At 34.9% G+C, this 18,732-nt stretch overlaps 2 protein-coding genes across 2 annotated transcripts in view; one reads left to right on the forward strand and one right to left on the reverse strand.

The window, feature by feature from the left end:
- The window catches only part of LOC145680740 (uncharacterized), a 142,579-nt gene that overhangs the window by 42,975 nt on the left and 80,872 nt on the right, over positions 1–18,732 (reverse strand). The window lies entirely within an intron of this gene.
- LOC145684508 (aquaporin-5-like) overlaps positions 2,209–18,732 on the forward strand; it is a 165,297-nt gene continuing 148,773 nt past the window's right edge. Inside the window, exon 1 of the mRNA XM_081756936.1 lies at positions 2,209–2,326. The gene's annotated coding sequence lies outside the window, so the exon portion shown is untranslated. The remainder of the gene's footprint in view (positions 2,327–18,732) is intronic.

Here is an 18,732-nt window from a genome sequence, read left to right on the forward strand (position 1 = left end):
TGGAATAAGAGGAGTGACTCTGAAATGGCTTAAAAGTTACCTGAACAATAGAACACAATATGTGTATGTTAATGGTCAAGAGAGCATTGCATTACCCAGGGGTGCCCACAAGGGGGGGCTATGACACAAACTGCGTCATTGAAATATTTGGGGGGGTAAAATCTATATAAATATGTTTGATGAGGGGGTAAAATTAATCGAAAAGAAGTTTTTTTCATGGAAGAACACCTACGGATAGACAATTGGGGGGGGGGGTGCGTCATAGACATAAAGGGGGGTGGGCACCACTGCATTACCAGTTCTTCATGGTGTGCCACAAGGATCAGTTTTAGGTCCACTATTATTTTTGATTTATATAAATGACATAAAAGAGTTAAACCTCAAAGGTAAAGTTGCTTTATTTGCAGATGACAAAACAATACTTTATGTTGAAAACTCTGTTCAAGAACTATTGTGTAATATAAAACACGATTTAAACATTTTAAGTCGGTGGCTTTGTGAAAACAAATTCTTGCTGAATCCCTCCAAAACAGTGTTTCTAGTGTTTCATAAGCCTTCATTTAAAACACGGATCCCTGGCAAACTACAGGTAGATGAATTGACTATACTCAGAGCAAATACTGTAAAATACTTAGGTCTGGTACTGGATGAAAATATGAAATGGGATAAACATATATTAATGTTAACACAAAAGATATCACCAGTTGTGGGAGTTCTCAGTCGTTTACGTAATATCGTACCAAATTCAAGTGTTAGAGCAGTATACTATTCACTCATACAATCCCACCTATCTTACTAATCGGTAATCTGGCAGAATGGTAGGCAATCAGATATAAAGAGATTAGCAATTCTCCAAAAGAAAGCAATAAAGTCAATGTATGGATTACCTCCCAGATATTCCAGCAATAGTTTGTACATGGCCTCAGGAATATTACCACTAAATTTAATTACAAAAGTTCAAACAAGTATTTTAATCTACAAAATTATAAATTCCCAGACACATATTAATCTCAAGCTTCAAAAAAAATAACGAAATCCATGAATACAATACTAGACGTAGAAATGCATTACATATAAGAAGAATGAACTTTACTAACTATGGCACAAAGAATGTCAAATACAGTCTACTCAAAACGTATAACGACCTTCCAGATAAACTTAAAAATTGTTGTAGTGAGTATATATTTAAGAAACAGGTGACACAGCATTACTGGGAGCAGTTTATAGCTCATTGTAAATAACCGTCACGCTATATGATATTTCCCTAAATTTGTTGTTAATGTAAATTACATATATAATCCATAACTATAAAAGTTTCTGTTCATGTATTTCAGATATTGTTATTCAAGTTAACATCTTATGCAATATTTTGAATTTCTATTATTGTTCCGTGTATTTAGTAGTTACCATGTATTTCCTTTTCTTATATATATATATATATATATATATATATATATATATATATATATATATATATATATATATATATATATATATATATATATATATAATTGTACTTTATTTCCATTATTGTTTCTTTATTTTTCTTTCTTTTATTTGTCTCTTTTTAGTCTATGACAAACATATATTGTCATGTTATATTATTATTGAAATATGTACGTAGTGGATTGTACTGCCCCTTAATGTGAGCATTAGCTCGTTGGGGCCAAAAGGAAAGTGAATAAATAATAAATAAAATAAAAAATAATAAATATTTAGCCCGGTCCAGACTTTTGGCACACCCTGTATAATTTGTAAAATCAATAACTGTTTGCGATTTTCAACTTCGATATGTGATACGCAGTTAATTTGAAATGTACTTTTTGTATGTCTTTTTTAAAAATAATATCCAATCTATGAAGACCACTAATTCTGTAGACCACAGTTTGAGAAACTGGCCCCATAACGTTTTACGTTAAACTCCAAACAATCAAATCAAATCATGTTAATTTCATGTGCAATATGAACAATATTCTGTCATCGTCTGTACTGTAATGTTTCTATGTTTTGTCATAATTGAAAATTAGTTTAATGTTAATTGAAATAATTTATTCTTGACAATGGAATAATAAAACATTGTGTTTTAAAATATAGCGATCTTCCGACATTGTTTGCCCACTAAGACTTGTAACTTCAGCGTCCGGCAATAGATGGCAGTGCGAATTTCCAAGACAGGTATCGTCCTGTTACGAGAATTTCTCTCCTACAGATCTCTGGTGGCAGTCGATGCAGGGAAACGTGGTGGGAAAAGCACGCAGCGGGAATTTGCTAATCAAGAACTGACGTTTCGGCATCACGAAATCAAAAGGAAAAAACTTCGCATCTCGTAAGTAATTTATTTATGTTTAGTCTTCTTTCCATTTCACGTTCTCTGTTTTGCTTTTTTTTTTTTTTTAAACTGTGGATGATGCCTCTTTACGATTACTTTTTTATGGCTTCTTATTGAACAGAAATAGAATAAAATATTTAACACTATCATTAGGTCCTTTAGGCTAAAATAGTGATTGGCAAAAATTTTTAGAGAGGGGCCAAAGAAAAAAAAGATAAATGATTAATACTACTAGGCTAAATAAGATAAATGATTAATAAAACTGATTTATTATGAAGTTGGTGGAATGAGAATGTGGGAAACCCCCAAGAAAATCCATGGAGATGATGACCTGGGATCGAACTAGAAATCCCGCGAAGTAGGAACTTTACCACTTTTAATGCGATTTTTTTTAAAAAAACTTATTCAGTTATTTCTTACACTGTTGAATTTCTACTGGACTCGACAAGAACACGAACACAGAAACAGTGGGAACATTTAAAAAGACCCATGCTTTTCAGTGGGAGTCGAACCTCAGATGTATTTTGCCTCGCGATCGTCTCAGGACGCTTTACTTTATAACAATGGTACCATTAAGGAGCCATGATCCTTTATTATACTCAAATGAATGTTATATCTTCTCAATGCCAACTAGAACAGATGAGGGGTAAAAGTGGATCTGAAAAGGTAAGGGGATGCATGACATCACGCTGTCCCCCGTGCCTATCTTTACCGATTGTAATCTTCTAGGAAGTGCGGTAACGCCATAGATATATTTAGAAAGTGGGAGAACAGCGTTCCTCCTCACTTTGCCCCTGGAACAGATAAAATATGAAAGTCGTGGGAAAGGAAGTTTACAAAGACTCAAACAAATGTTAATGAAACTACAAGTGTGAAGACATTCGAGATTTTTCCCGAACTATTTTTGAGAATTCTTTAGAAGATATCTACATTTATTATGTCGAGAAGCATCACAGATGCTGTAATTTGAATTTGAAAAGTTTTGTAAAATTTTCTAAAATTCCGATCAATTTTGGACTTACTCGAATATCATGCAGATTTCGTTTTGACCACAGATTGTTAATTCAATGACCGAATTCAGTCGAGTTTAACAAATCTGAGTTCTGCAGACAAAACTGTACTCAGAAAACAAATATCTCTGTCTCTCTCTCTTTCTCACACACACACACACAAAGAGAGAGACAAAGAAAGAAAACTCTTATTCTGTAGGCTTAATTATCCATCGTAAACTTAAGAGCAAGTCGTTTTAAGAAGTTTTAAAACGGATAGGAGAGAAGAGGACGCTTCTAGCCACCATCCTTCGTAGAAAAGCCAATTGGATTGGACACATCTTGCAAAGAAATTGTCTTCTTCATACAGCCATAGAAGGAAAGAAAGATGGAAGGGAAGCGAGGAATAGGAGAAAGAAGAACACAAGTGATCGATGATTTGAGAAATAGAAGAAAATATTGGGAGTTAAAAGAGAGAGTTGAAAATTCAGAAATATGGAAGAAACATTTCCAGGACCAAACTGAAAATTAAGAAGAAAAGAAAGAAAAACTCATTAGTCCTATGATCTGCTGAAAGACAGAATACTTATAATAATAATAATAATAATAATAATAATAATAATAATAATAATAATAATAATAATAATAATAATAATAATAATAATAATAATAAACTTGAGAATCTCTTGATTGTTATACCTCAATACTTCTTTTTTATTTTTTTTTTATTTAAGAAACTCAGGTACAACCTGCGAGAATAATCAGTAATAAAGGAATGGGGATGCGGCACAGGATCGACACGGCATACGACCGACAATTCAGCTCAGAAACCTGTTTCGGTCCTGTGCCGTGTCGATCCTGTGCCGTTTCGGTCCTATGCCGTGTCGATCCTATGCCGTGTCGATCCTGTGCCGTTTTGCTCTCACGCCGCTGCTCTGAAATAATTTAACTTTTAATCATGTGCCTAAAAAGATAATATTTTTATTATCTCTTTAATCTTTGCTCTTACAAATTATAAACTCCTGTCGATTCTATGCCTGTGCAAGTTATATGCATAGAATACGTACGATCGAAACGGCATAGAGCCGACACGGCATAGGACCGAAACGGCACAGGATCGACACGGCATAGGACCGAAACGGCACAGGATCGACACGGCATAGGAACGAAACGGCACAGGATCGACACGGCACAGGATCGACACGGCACAGGACCGAAACGGCATAGGACCGAAACGACGCACGATCATCGCCACTGCGTAGGATCTATAAAACCAAAGATTTATTTCTCATAAAAGCAATCAGAGCCCTGTCAATTGATTTTAAAATATAAGAATTATAAGATATTTACTATATGAATATTAATAATTGTGAGTGACAAAAGAATGATAGTGCTAAATGGACAAAATATAATTTCTTGTGTGCTTGGTCAAAAGCATTTCTATATGTATGGAATACTTATATTTATTATTATTATTATTATTATTATTATTATTATTATTATTATTATTATTATTATTATTATTACGTTTTAACTCGTTTTGAAATCATGGCCTGATTCCACTAGAAAGCGAAAGCCATGAGAAATGTAAGCTAAGTAGTAATATGGAATACTTTTAATGTTGCTCACTAGAGGAAACATGCTCGCATGTCTTCTCGTCTCGATATCGAGACCACAAGAGACTTTTTTAATAAGAAGCTCAGTTGGGAAGTAATAACTGAGCCGATGGCTCGAGCCGGCTCGCTTGGGGTGAACCATCGGCTCGAGCTGGCTTGGTTGGATGAACCATCTGCTCGGTTCGGCTCATCTGGGCCGAAGGCTCTTGCTGACACGGTTCGGTGAGCTGTTGGCTCGGCTCACTTCTCGGTTCGGGTCCATAGTGAGTGAGCTGTGAGCCCAGCTGCTCAAGTTGTTTACAATTGTAAACCCGGGCCGAACAGTTTTGAAGATATTTGGCCAGTGCCCTATAACTTTTAACAATGTTTGGCTCGAGCCCGAATACTCAACCTAAACCCTCAACCCAAATTCACAAGCTCGTGAACAATATCCTTGACTCCTAGACTTTACGACTACCGAGGTTAGCAATCAACTAGTTTTTTAGTATTCAAACACAGACCGCGTTTCTTTCATGTTTAAACACAGTGTTGTTATAATTATAATTATAATTATTATTTATTATTATTATTAATAATAATAAAAGTTGTACTAGTAGTAGTACTAGTATCATTGATAACCTATATTGTCTATGCAAGATACTTGAAGAGAATACTCGAAACTACAAACTAGATTTGGTTCGACTCGACCCGAATTCGAGTCGAGTTGGAGGAAAGTTTTCGAATCGCGTTCAAAGATGTCTGTTTTTAGTCGAATCGAGTTTCAAAGAATACTCGCTCGTACTCACTCGTGCCCATCGTAGGATGACCACATTCTAACAATCGAAAAGTAGGACACAAGTATAATAGTACTGTATATGATATCTTACTGCGTCAGCAATACACATATCATTATTTCAATTAATGTTAACCTTAAGTTAATGAACATTTTTGTTAAGAAGAAGCACTGAACAAAATTATTAAAGGAATTAAACACAACTCCAAATGCTTTGATGAATAACAAATTGGTTTATTTTATGAACGTACAGTCAAAGTTCGTGTTGGGCTAAATAATAATAATAATAATAATAATAATAAATTTCGAAGCGTGGTATTATTTTAAGAAATGAAAGAAAATTTAGACCGGCACAAAGGAACTTCTATTTAACTTGGTTAGCATCATTGTCATAAGTTCAATAAGAAACCTTTCCTACTTTACCGATATCTCAACAAGGCCTTCTCAGTAAAAGCGATGTATTGTAAAAAATGGTTTGTTGATTGTTCTCCATCCCTAGTCTTCTGAGGAGTGTTAAAAAACACAGCGGTTCATCATTTAGGAAAAGAGTGTGTTTGATTCAAAATATTGTGAATAAAGAATGAAACATTAAGATATTGCAAATAAATTAACTCTGGACATTTCGCAGGACATTTTAAAGAAGAAGGATATTTCTCGATTTCCTAGACATCTTCGCAACACGCAGGACAGCTCTTTGAAAAACAGTACTGTACTGCGAAAATCAGTACGTCTGGTTACCCTAGCCCATCCCTACGAGTAACGCAGTATGGCATTTTAGCCAATGTTACCTTATATGAAAATATTCATAACTTATAGCTGTCAAGTAAAAATGTGTCCTTGCATTTACATAAAGCAATTCAGAAAGGGCAATAATAATAATAATAATAATAATAATAATAATAATAATAATAATAATAATAATAATAATAATAATAATAATAATAATAATAATAATAATAAAAGCGATAGTAATAGTAGTACGGAAAATTGAAGTGATAACATTTGTTCACATATTCTAAGTTTCAGACCTAAAAGTAACGCGTTACTTTCGAAGTAAAGTAACAGTTACTTTTTGGGGGCAAGTAACGCGTTACATTTTAGGAAAAAGTAAAGTAACTTGTAACGCGTTACATTTTTACATGTAACTTACCCAAAACTGTCCATGGGAAAATTGTTCACTGCTCGGGCCAAGATTGTTTCTGACTGTCGACAGATGGATGCCGTTTATGGCAGACCTTTGCCTGAAGTACTGCCCAAAGTTTGTAGTCCAACGGGTTAAGATCCGGGCTGCTAGAAGGCCAATCAGTGGTAGAAATGAAGTGAGGGACGTTCCGCGCCAGCCAGTCCTAAGTTGGTTTCGCTGTGTGGCCTGGAGCGGAATCCTGTTGGAAGGTCCACCTTTCTCCAGGGAACATGGTAGCAGATAGTGGTTACACTATAGGTGTTAGCACTGTGTTCTGGTATACCTTGGCAGATGTTTTAACACCTTGTTCGCAAAAATACAGCTGGGTTGTGCTTGAGTAGCTCACTCCCCACCAAACCATCACTGAGGCAGCATGATGTGTCGGGTGTCATCCAGAAGTCCTAAACGGCAGAACTCCTAAAAATATAGGCACTAGACCTGAATTTTAGTACTTCTGCAGTTTAGGACTTGTGGCACGGTATGATTTTTAGGATTTCTGCCGTTTAGGACTTGTGCCGCGATATGATTTTTAGGACTTCTGGCGTTTAGGACTTCTGCCTTTTAGGACTTGTGCCGTTTAGGTCTTGTGCCTTTTTCATTCACTTGCTTTAGTTCTGAAATTCGCCACCACCCCACGAAATTGCGACGATGCAGCAACTAGTTGGCAATAATGTCACGAACGTAGCTAATTCCAACAATAACAGCTATATTTGTATTACTAAGATTATTATTATCACTATCTGTTCTGCACTTATACGTGAATTACATAATACAACTTATTTCATTCTAAGAATTAATTACATAATTAGTTAAGAAATTCGTTTCTTTCGAATGGAGATACGAGAATCCCAAGACAAATTCCTAAAACAAAAATAAATAAATAAAAAATTGAAAAAATGTTTAAAAAGCATATTTTACCAGACTTCTGAAAGCAAGAAAACATTCAGAATTTCAATATATACTGTGTGGAGCGAATTTTATTAAGAGTAAGACAAAAATCCACCAAAGTTTACTTAATTAAGACAAAAGCTCACTAGACATTTCACGAGTGAACATTAAATACCAACGGTATACATAAAGAACGCAGTAGATTTAAAATTGAACAAAGAACATTTACTATGCAATACATTTGGTGACATTCATAAGTTCTAAACGGCACAAGTCCTAAAAATATAGGCACTAGACCTAAATTTTAGGTCCTGTGCCATTTTTGCAGAAATTACTACATAGTCATTTAGGGGTGTAGCCTGCAATTTTTTCTAGGGGAGCTTGATTTTTATATATTAAAAGCAAATCAAAAGTTTATTATCAGATTACGAAAGCTTCAATAAGACAATAAATTTATACATATTACACATGTACATAAATACATAATATTATTGTATTTCCAGTTACTTCCTTTTTGAAACCTGGACCTTGACAGAGCGTAAATTTAAAACCACAGCTTGTGGGAAATGTACGAATAAGTTAGTTATAAGAAATCGGAAACTGTTCATGGAAGTCCATTTGTTTGACTGTATTTATCTTCTGTACTCTTATATAAAAGAGTAAAGATGAGTGATTTTTGGGCATACTACTACAAGTAGAGTCGATAAATTTTAGTTATAAAATATAATTTTCTTATGAAAGCAGTACATAAGAAAGAATTTTTGGAAATAAGTATCGTAAAAAAGGGTGGGGTAAGATTTTTTTAAAGGGTAGTGTATCTCGCAAGTTTCTAAAGCTAGTAAAATAAAACTTGGCATATAAGCTTTCCTATTAAAAAAAAAAAACTGAAAATTGAAAATTGAAAATTGAACACATAAAAGGGAAAGAGCAAAGGGAGCACATTTTTTTATGTTCGATTTCCCCATTACTTACTCAGAAAATATGTAAATAAATTAAGGAAGGATTTGTTTAAGCTAGATGCGTGAAACTCGGCATTTGAACACCCTTGTGAACCTGGCCCCCCCACCTCTCGGTACAAACGATTTCCGCATATCAATAAAAAGTACTTCGTTTGTACCGGTTTGTACCGCAAATATTTTTGTTTGTACTGTACTGCAGTATGAGAAATTAAGAAAACAAAGTGGGGGGGCCAACTTCACGCAGCCCCCCCACATTGTCCTAAGATCGATTTAATTGGCTCATTTGAAAGATTTTCGTTTGTACCGGATTGTACCGTAGTTTGTTTCGTTTGTACCGTTCTGAATTATGAAAAATTAACGAAACAAAATGGGGGCCCAGAACAAACAGGCCCCAAATCACGACTTAATACACCTGGTACACATGATTTTTGTATGTCATATGAAAGTACTTGGTTAGTACCGAATTGTACCACAAAGAGTTTTATTTTAGCCGTAATAGATTATGAAAAATTAAGAAAACAAAATTGGGGGGGCTGTGTGAACCTGGCCCCCCCACCACGTAGTACAAACGATTTAGTTGGCTCATTTGAAAGATTTTCGTTTGTACCGGATTGTACCGTAGTTTGTTTCGTTTGTACCGTTCTGGATTATGAAAAATTAACGAAACAAAATGGGGGCCCAGATCAAACAGGCCCCCAAATCACGACTTAATATACCAGGTACCCATGATTTTTGTATGTCATATGAAAGTACTTGGTTAGTACAGGATTGTACCACAAAGAGTTTTATTTTAGCCGTAATAGATTATGAAAAATTAAGAAAACAAAATTGGGGGGGCTGTGTGAACCTGGCCCCCCCACCACGTAGTACAAACGATTTAGTTGGCTCATTTGAAAGATTTTCGTTTGTACCGGATTGTACCGTAGTTTGTTTCGTTTGTACCGTTCTGGATTATGAAAAATTAACGAAACAAAATGGGGCCCAGATCAAACAGGCCCCGAAATCACGACTTAATACACCGGGTACACATGATTTTTGTATGTCATACGAAAGTACTTGGTTAGTACAGGATTGTACCACAAAGAGTTTTATTTTAGCCATAATAGATTATGAAAAATTAAGAAAACAATATTGGGGGGGCTGTATGAACCTGCCCCCCCCCCACCACGTAGTACAAACGATTTAGTTGGCTCATTTGAAAGATTTTCGTTTGTACCGTAGTTTGTTTCGTTTGTACTGTCCTGGATTATGAAAAATTAACGATACAAAATGGAGGCTCAGATGAAACAGGCCCTCAAATCACGACTTAATACACCGGGTACACATGAGTTTTGTATGTCATATGAAGGTACTTTTTTAGTAGCGGATTGTAACACAATGAGTTTTAGTTTGATTTAGATTTAGGTTTGTGGGTTAACACAACTTATTTTTCATTAAAATTCAAATCAAAACGGTATCAAATATTTTTACCCGATATGTTCAAATTTGTAACGCCAAAATTAAAGTTTGTACCCTCATCAATTTCGAAAAAGGTTGGATTTTTGATAACAGGTGGAGCAGAGCCTCACAACTATTTTTCTTTCCAATTCGAATCAAAATGACACCATAAATTGGTAACCCATACTTACCAATTTGTACCACCAAATTAGAACTTGTACTTCCACCAATTTCGAGAAATTTTATTTTTGATGGCGGGTCAAACTGGATTGCACAACTTATTTTTCTTTCAAATTCGAATCATAACGGTATCGAAAAAATTGAATCATAACGGTACCCATTATGCGCCCACTTGTACCATGAAAATTAGAATTTGTACACACTACTTATTTCGACAAAATTGGGATGTAATGGAGTATCAGTGGATCAGCATGACCACAACTGGCCTACACAACACATTTTTTTTTTAAATTTGAATGAAAACTGTATTAAAACTTTGTAAACAATATATACCAATTTGTACCTCCAAAACTATGATTTGCACCCTCACCAATTTCGCGAGAATTGAATTTTTAATGGCGAGTCAAGTAGGCTTGCACACTTTTTCTTCCCAATTCAAATCAAAACGGTACCAGAATTCTGTACCCAATGTGTACCAATTTGTAACACCAAAATTAGAATTTATATCCCAAGAAATTTCGTGGAGCGTGGCAAGTCACGTCAGACAGAATTTTGTTGGCAGGTCAAACTTGCTCACACAACTTATTTTTCTTTCCAATTTTAATCAAAATTTTTCAAAAATTTGTACCCTATATGTTCAACTTTTTCAACAAAACTTAGAATTTCTAGCCCCATCAATTTCGAGGAACTTGAGGAACTTTCGAGGGACTTGAACTGGCGAGCACAAAACTTTTTGCTTCCTAATTCGAATCAAAACTGTACCAAAACTTGTAGCCAATATGTAACAACTTGTATCACCAAAACTAGAATTTGTACAGCAACCAATTTCAAGAAATATGAATTAAATTGCAGGTCAAACTGGCCGGCCAACTTATTTTTGTTTCAAATTCGAATCAAAACCTCACCAAAAATTTGAACAAAATATGTACCAATTTGTACCGCCGCAATTAGAATTTGTACCCCTACTAATTTCGAGAAATTATAATTTCTGGTGGCGGGTGAAACTGGCCCGTATAACTTATTTTTCTTTGCAATTCGAATGAAAACGGTACCAATAATGTGTACTCGATATGTATCAATTTCTACCTATAAAATTAGAATTTGTACCCTCACCGATTTGGAGAAATTTGAATTTTCAATGCTGGAGCCAACTTAACGTCGAAACTTGGCTCGCGCAACACATTTGGTTTATGAATTCGGATTAAAATGTTACCAAAAGTTTGTGGCAAGTATGTACCAGTTTGTACTCTCAAATTTAGAATTTCCAACCTTACCAATTTCTAGAAATTTAAATTTTCATTGCAATCTTCCTGGGCATGGCAATCCTTTTTTTTTTGTATTCAATCAAAATAGTATTCGATTCGAACGAGAACGTGCAAACAAATTTCCCCGCAATTCATAAAAACGGAACGGAAATTTGCTTATGATTTGCATGAGCAAAATCATGTACGAATAAAGATTAGAAATTGTTATTCAACGAAGGGCCAATTTATCACCAAGTCAACTCTTCCAGGCCAAAGGCTTATTCAGAATTCATATGAATTTGTCCAAATTTTTTAGACAATTTGTAACAAAAAAATATTACATTGTACCTGCACCAATTCAATAAATCTGAAATGCTTACTCAAATGTGTGTATCTATTTGATCTCAAGGTAAACCAGAGAAACGAATTTTTTAAAATTCGACATCACTACTTCGCAAATGAATTTGTTACTATTTCCATTAAACATTTTAACTCTGGAGTGTATTATTGATGGTAACTGAATTTGTAAAAATTTGTATAAGCAAAATTAGAACTTAGACTCTGTTTTCGAAACGGAGATATGAGTGGATAGAGACGATTTCACAGAACTGATCCTCTGAATGAGTTCTATAATAAAAATTAATATTATCCATGATCACAAATGGTTGGAGAAAAAAATCACCCACTCATAAATATTTTGGAGTCCCCAACATATGTAGATGTTTGACTCTCTCTCCCCCAACCAAGTTGTTTTGTGATAATGCTTTCCTTTATTCTTTCTAACATTTGGTACACCGTAGAAAAATATTAAAATAATTTTGTCTTCGGTGTTTATAAATGGCGAAAACTAATATCTATTTGGCACAAATTTTTGGTAACATTTTGATTCGAATTAATAAAAGAAATGTGTTGGCCGAGCCAGGTTTCGACGTCAAGTTGGATCGAGCATTGAGAATTCAAATTTCTCAAAATTGGTAGTTGCACAAATTCTAATTTTTGTGGTACAAATTGGTACATATTAGGTACATATTATCGATACCATTTCGATCCGAATTGAAAAGAAAATAAGTTGTGGGGACCAGCTTGACGTTGCCACCAAAAATTCAAATTTCTCGAAATAACTGGGGATACAAATTTAATTTTGGTGGTACAAATTGGTACATATTGAGTACAAATTTTTGATACTGTACTGATTCGAATTGGAAAGATAAGCAAGTTATGCAGGCAGCTTGAACCGCCAACATAAATTCAAATTTCTCGATATTGGTGGAGGTACAAATTCTAATTTTGGTGGTATAAATTGGTACATATTTGGTACAAATATTTGGTCCACCATCAAGAATTCTAATTTCTCGAAATTAGTGGGGGTAGAAATTGTAATTTTGTTGATACAAATTTCTATATATAGGGTACAAATTTTTGGCACCGTTTCGATTCGAACTAGAATGAAAAAAAGCAGTGGAGGAGAAAATTTTCCTCCACAAAAATTCAAATTTCTCGAAATTAGTTGGAGTATAACTCTAATTGTCGTCGTACAAATTGGTACATATTAGGTACCAACATTTAGTGCCATTTTGATTCGAATTGGAAGGGAAAAGAGTTGTTCGGCTCTGCTTCACCCGTTATATATGAAAATTTCATTTTTGTCGAAATTAGTGAGGGTACAGATTATAATTTTGACGCTACAAATCGTTACATATAGGGTACAGGTATTTGGTACAGTTTTGATTCAAATTTTAAAGAAAAATAAGTTGTGCGGATCAGTCTAACCCGCATATCTAAATTCGTATTTCTCGAAATTGGTGGGGATATAAATTCTAATTTTGATACTGCAAATTCGTAAATATTGGCTACAATTTTTTGATACCGTGTTGATTCGAATTTGAAAGAAAAATAAGTTGCCCTAGCCAGCATGATCCTCCATCAAAAATTCAAACTTCTAGATATTGATGCGGGTGCTAATTCTAATTTTAGTGGTATGAATTGGTACAGATCTGGTACAAATTTTTGGTCCCGTTTTGATTCGAATTGTAAAGAAAAATAAGTTATGAGGGTAACTTCGATCCGCCGTCTAAAATTCACAATTCTCGAAATTGGTGGGAGTACAAATCTAAATTTTGTGGTACAAATTGCGTACAAATTTTTGGTAACGCCTTGCTTGGAATCGGAAAGAAAAACAAGTTGTGCAGGCCAGCGTGACACATCAAAAATTTAAATTTGTAGAAATTGGTGGGAGTAAAAATTCTTAAATTTTTTTGATATTTTCATTCGAATTGAACAGAAAAATTTGTTGAGTGGGCCTGTTTGACTCACCATCAAAAATTAATATTTCTCGAAACTCATGGGGGATCAAATTGTAATTTTCGTAATAAAAAAATAGTACATATTGGTTACAAATTTTTGGTGCCGTTTCGATTCAAATTCGAAGAAAAAAGAGTTGTGCGGGCCAGTTTGATCCGCCAATAAAAATTCATGTTTGTCGAAATTGGTGGTAGTACAGATTATAATTTTGGTGCTACAAATTGGTATATATTGGGTACAAATTTTGGTAACGGTTTAGTTGGAATTGAGAAGAAAAATGACTGGTGCTGTCCAGATTGACTTCCCAAAAAAAGTTCAATTTTCTCAAAAAATATTCGGGGTACAATTTTCAATTTTTGTGGTACAGATTGGTGCATATTGGGTACAAGTTTTGGTAGTTTTTTGCTTCGAATTGAAAAGGAAAATAAGTTCTCCAGCCCAGCCTGACGCGCCATTAAAAATTCAAATTCCTCGAAATTGATGGCGGTACAAATTCTAACTTTGATGCAATAAATTGATACATATTGGGTACAAATTTTTGGTGACGTTTTGATTCGAATTGGAAAGAAAACAAACATGTGCGGGCCAGGTTGACCTGCCATGACAAATTCAAATTTCTCGAAAGTCATATGTATCCTGTGTTTTAAAACTTGATTAGAATGTTTGCTTGAATTGGGACCCCAGTTTGTTTCGTTAATTTAACATAATCTACGGCGGGAAAAACGAAACAAACTACGGTACAATCCGGTACAAACGAAAATCTTTCAAATGATTCAACTAAATCGTTTGTACTACGTGGTGAGGGGGCCAGGTTTACACAGCCCCCCAATTTTGTTTCCTTAATTTATCATAACCTGTTACGGCTAGAATAAAACTCTTTGCCGTAGAATCCGGTACTATCCAAGGGCTTTAATATGCCATACAGAGGTCATGTGTATCTGGTGTATTAAGTCGTGATTTCAGAGCCTGCTTGAGCTGGGCCCTCATTTTGTTTCGTTAATTTTTCATAATCCAGAACGGTACAAACGAAACAAACTACGGTACAATCCGGTACAAACGAAAATCTTTCAAATGAGCCAACTAAATCGTTTGTACTATGTGGTGGGGGGGGGCAGGTTCACACAGCGCCCCAATTTTGTTTTGTTAATTTTTCATAATCTATTACGGCTAAAATAAAACTCTTTGTGGTACAATCCTGTACTAATCAAGTACTTTCATATGACATACAAAAATCATGGGTACCCGGTGTATTAAGTCGTGATTTGGGGGCCTGTTTGATCTGGGCCCCCATTTTGTTTCGTTAATTTTTCATAATCCAGGACGGTACAAACGAAACAAACTACGGTACAATCCGGTACAAACGAAAATCTTTCAAATGAGCCAACTAAATCGTTTGTACTACGTGGTGGGGGGGCCAGGTTCACACAGCCCCCCAATTTTGTTTTCTTAATTTTTCATAATCTATTACGGCTAAAATAAAACTCTTTGTGGTACAATCCTGTACTAATCAAGTACTTTCATATGACATACAAAAATCATGGGTACCCGGTGTATTAAGTCGTGATTTGGGGGCCTGTTTGATCTGGGCCCCCATTTTGTTTCGTTAATTTTTCATAATCCAGGACGGTACAAACGAAACAAACTACGGTACAATCCGGTACAAACGAAAATCTTTCAAATGAGCCAACTAAATCGTTTGTACTATGTGGTGGGGGGGCCAGGTTCACACAGGCCCCCAATTTTGTTTTCTTAATTTTTCATAATCTATTACGGCTAAAATAAAACTCTTTGTGGTACAATCCTGTACTAACCAAGTACTTTCATATGACATACAAAAATCATGGATACCTGGTATATTAAGTCGTGATTTGGGGGCCTGTTTGATCTGGGCCCCCATTTTGTTTCGTTAATTTTTCATAATCCAGAACGGTACAAACGAAACGAACTACGGTACAATCCGGTACAAACGAAAATCTTTCAAATGAGCCAACTAAATCGTTTGTACTACGTGGTGGGGGGGCCAGGTTCACACAGCCCCCCCAATTTTGTTTTCTTAATTTTTCATAATCTATTACGGCTAAAATAAAACTCTTTGTGGTACAATCCTGTACTAACCAAGTACTTTCGTATGACATACAAAAATCATGGGTACCCGGTGTATTAAGTCGTGATTTTGGGGCCTGTTTGATCAGGGCCCCCATTTTGTTTCGTTAATTTTTCATAATCCAGAACGGTACAAACGAAACAAACTACGGTACAATCCGGTACAAACGAAAATCTTTCAAATGAGACAAATAAATCGATCCTAGGACAATGTGGGGGGGCTGCGTGAACTTGGCCCCCCACTTTGTTTTCTTAATTTCTCATACTGCAGTACAGTACAAACAAAAATATTTGCGGTACAAACCGGTACAAACGAAGTACTTTTTATTGATATGCGGAAATCGTTTGTACCGAGAGGTGGGGGGGCCAGGTTCACAAGGGTCATTTGAACTTTTAACTAAAAGTAATAAAATACTATATGTTTCAGCGTCTTGAAAATTACACTTCTAAGCGAAAGGAGGGTCAGTTTCTATAATATTAAAATATTCCACTGCTTATGAGATTTGGGCAGAAAACTCTTTTTCCTTTAGGCCTCGGTTCATCCAGTTAAGCAAACGAGAGTACAAAGTGGCTGATTAATTAGGTTCTTTTAATTATTTTAACATGTTGACGTAGTTTAATTCTTTTAAAACTGTATTCTTTCACATTCTATTATAAACATATTACATTTGCTGTAATTATTAAACACGTTTAATAAACATAAAACAGACTAACCTCCGGTCCCGGCCAGAATATGTTTTTGGTGTTAAGCCATCATTTGCCGTCCGTAACATAACCTTTGATTTAAACTTCACGTACTATCAAGACTCAAGTCTCAGAAATGTAGCATATATGAAATATACTACTTCTACTACTACTACTATACTACTACTACTGCTACTACTACTACTACTACTAAATATTAATAACAATAATAATAATAATAATAATAATAATAATAATAATAATAATAATAATAATAATAATATGTACTTCTGAAATACATATGTATCTATGTGTTATTAATTCTTTCATAATCTTGAAAGAAACTTTTGATTTGTTTTTAGTTTGTAAAAATGAAGGCCCTCTAGAAAAACTTGCTGGCTTATTATTCCATTATTATTATTATTATTATTATTATTATTATTATTATTATTATTATTATGATTATTATTATTATTATTATTATTATAGGACAACAGTGATGGCTTATTGCTTGCAGTGCCTAGTAGTAGTTGTTTCCTTTCATCTTCTCAGTTAGAACTTCAGACTGCAGGTCAAAGTGAGCTTCATGGATCACCTGCAAATGCATCTAAGAAGATAGTGTAGAATCCTTCAGATGATCTCCTGAACATGTATGGTTCTATCCAAAATCTGGAACTAGAAAACTGACAGCTCGGAAAAGGAAGAGATGTGCTATTCTCACAGACACTCTAGAAAAAAGTACTTTCGAAATGAAAAAGAAGCATCTAAAAGCAACCGAAAACGTAAAATCATCAGCTGAGAAGAATTTATTCTCAAGTCGTCTGTTTGGTTTCTGAAGAACCGTACGAAGAACAGGATACAGAAGAAGACTGGGTACAGTGTTTATGTTGTGAGAAGTGGTCTCATTGGTCGTGTTCCGAGAGAAATCCGTACTACATCTGTATAGATTATAGACATTGACTGCCACAGTGAAAATGAGTGAAGCGATGTTCAAGCTGTAGATTTGATAGCATTAAATTTCTGAATCAAGTCCGATTGTTGCAACTTACCCCAGATGATGTTGCAATTTACCCCATGGGTGGGGCAAGTGTCAACAGTCGGACTTAGTTCAAAAAGTGGATGCTATCAAAACTGCCGTTCGATGTTTTGCACTTCTCTTTTTTTGGTATGTAGTTAAGGCATGTACCTTTTAGTACACTCAATATAGTTTTTATATCTATAATAATTTTCGAGTAAAAAAACAGACCTGAAAATTGTTGCAACTAGCCCCATCTTCTCCTACAATCACTTTTTCAAAAAAAAATGTATAAAGCCAGTAAAGCAATTAACATGTAGGTCTATTTTCGAAGATAATATAGGAATTTTTCGTGCTGCTAATTATTTATTTTTAAAAAATCAGATGCTGAAACCAATCGATATAGCGCAGTTTAAGCAATTCAGTTTGTTTTATTTAAAAAGAAAACTCTCTATTTACAAATTTGATTGTTCCTATGTATTAGAGCAGTCTTCGAAAAATCAGTGCCTATTGTATTTCTAAAATATAGCTGGAGCCGCGGTGGGTCAGTGGTAGAGCGTTCACCCCTGGTGCATGGGGTCTCGGGTTCAAACCCTGCTCCCGCCAAGTAAACTTTGTGGTCGATAAACGCCGTGTGCGTGGATATTCTCGGGGTTCTCCCGTTTCCTCCCACTTTCTTCATTCCACCATTTCATTCATTTCTCATAATCACCGTCTCCTTCAGCCTAACCGGCATAACCGTGGGACGTAAAACTCAAAGATTTCATTTCATTTTCTAAAATATAGCTGTATTGATTTATTGGTATATATTTACCTTCAGTTTGTTTGAGAGAAAATTATTACAAGAACTAAAAAGTGTTTCTCTAGTAAATACGTTTTCATAGTTTAGCTATTTACGTTACTAAACAAATTTGGTTTTTTTAATACATAAAATGGCGCCCGTATATATATAGGGTGTAACTTAATTAATATAACAAACGTCGTTAGGTGATTCCTGACACCGAAATAAAACAAAAACTATACAACAACCTG

Source organism: Thermobia domestica, chromosome 1, assembly GCF_964235325.1.
Source record: "Thermobia domestica chromosome 1, izTheDome1.hap1.1, whole genome shotgun sequence".
In the NCBI taxonomy this organism is placed as follows: Eukaryota; Metazoa; Arthropoda; class Insecta; order Zygentoma; family Lepismatidae; genus Thermobia; species Thermobia domestica.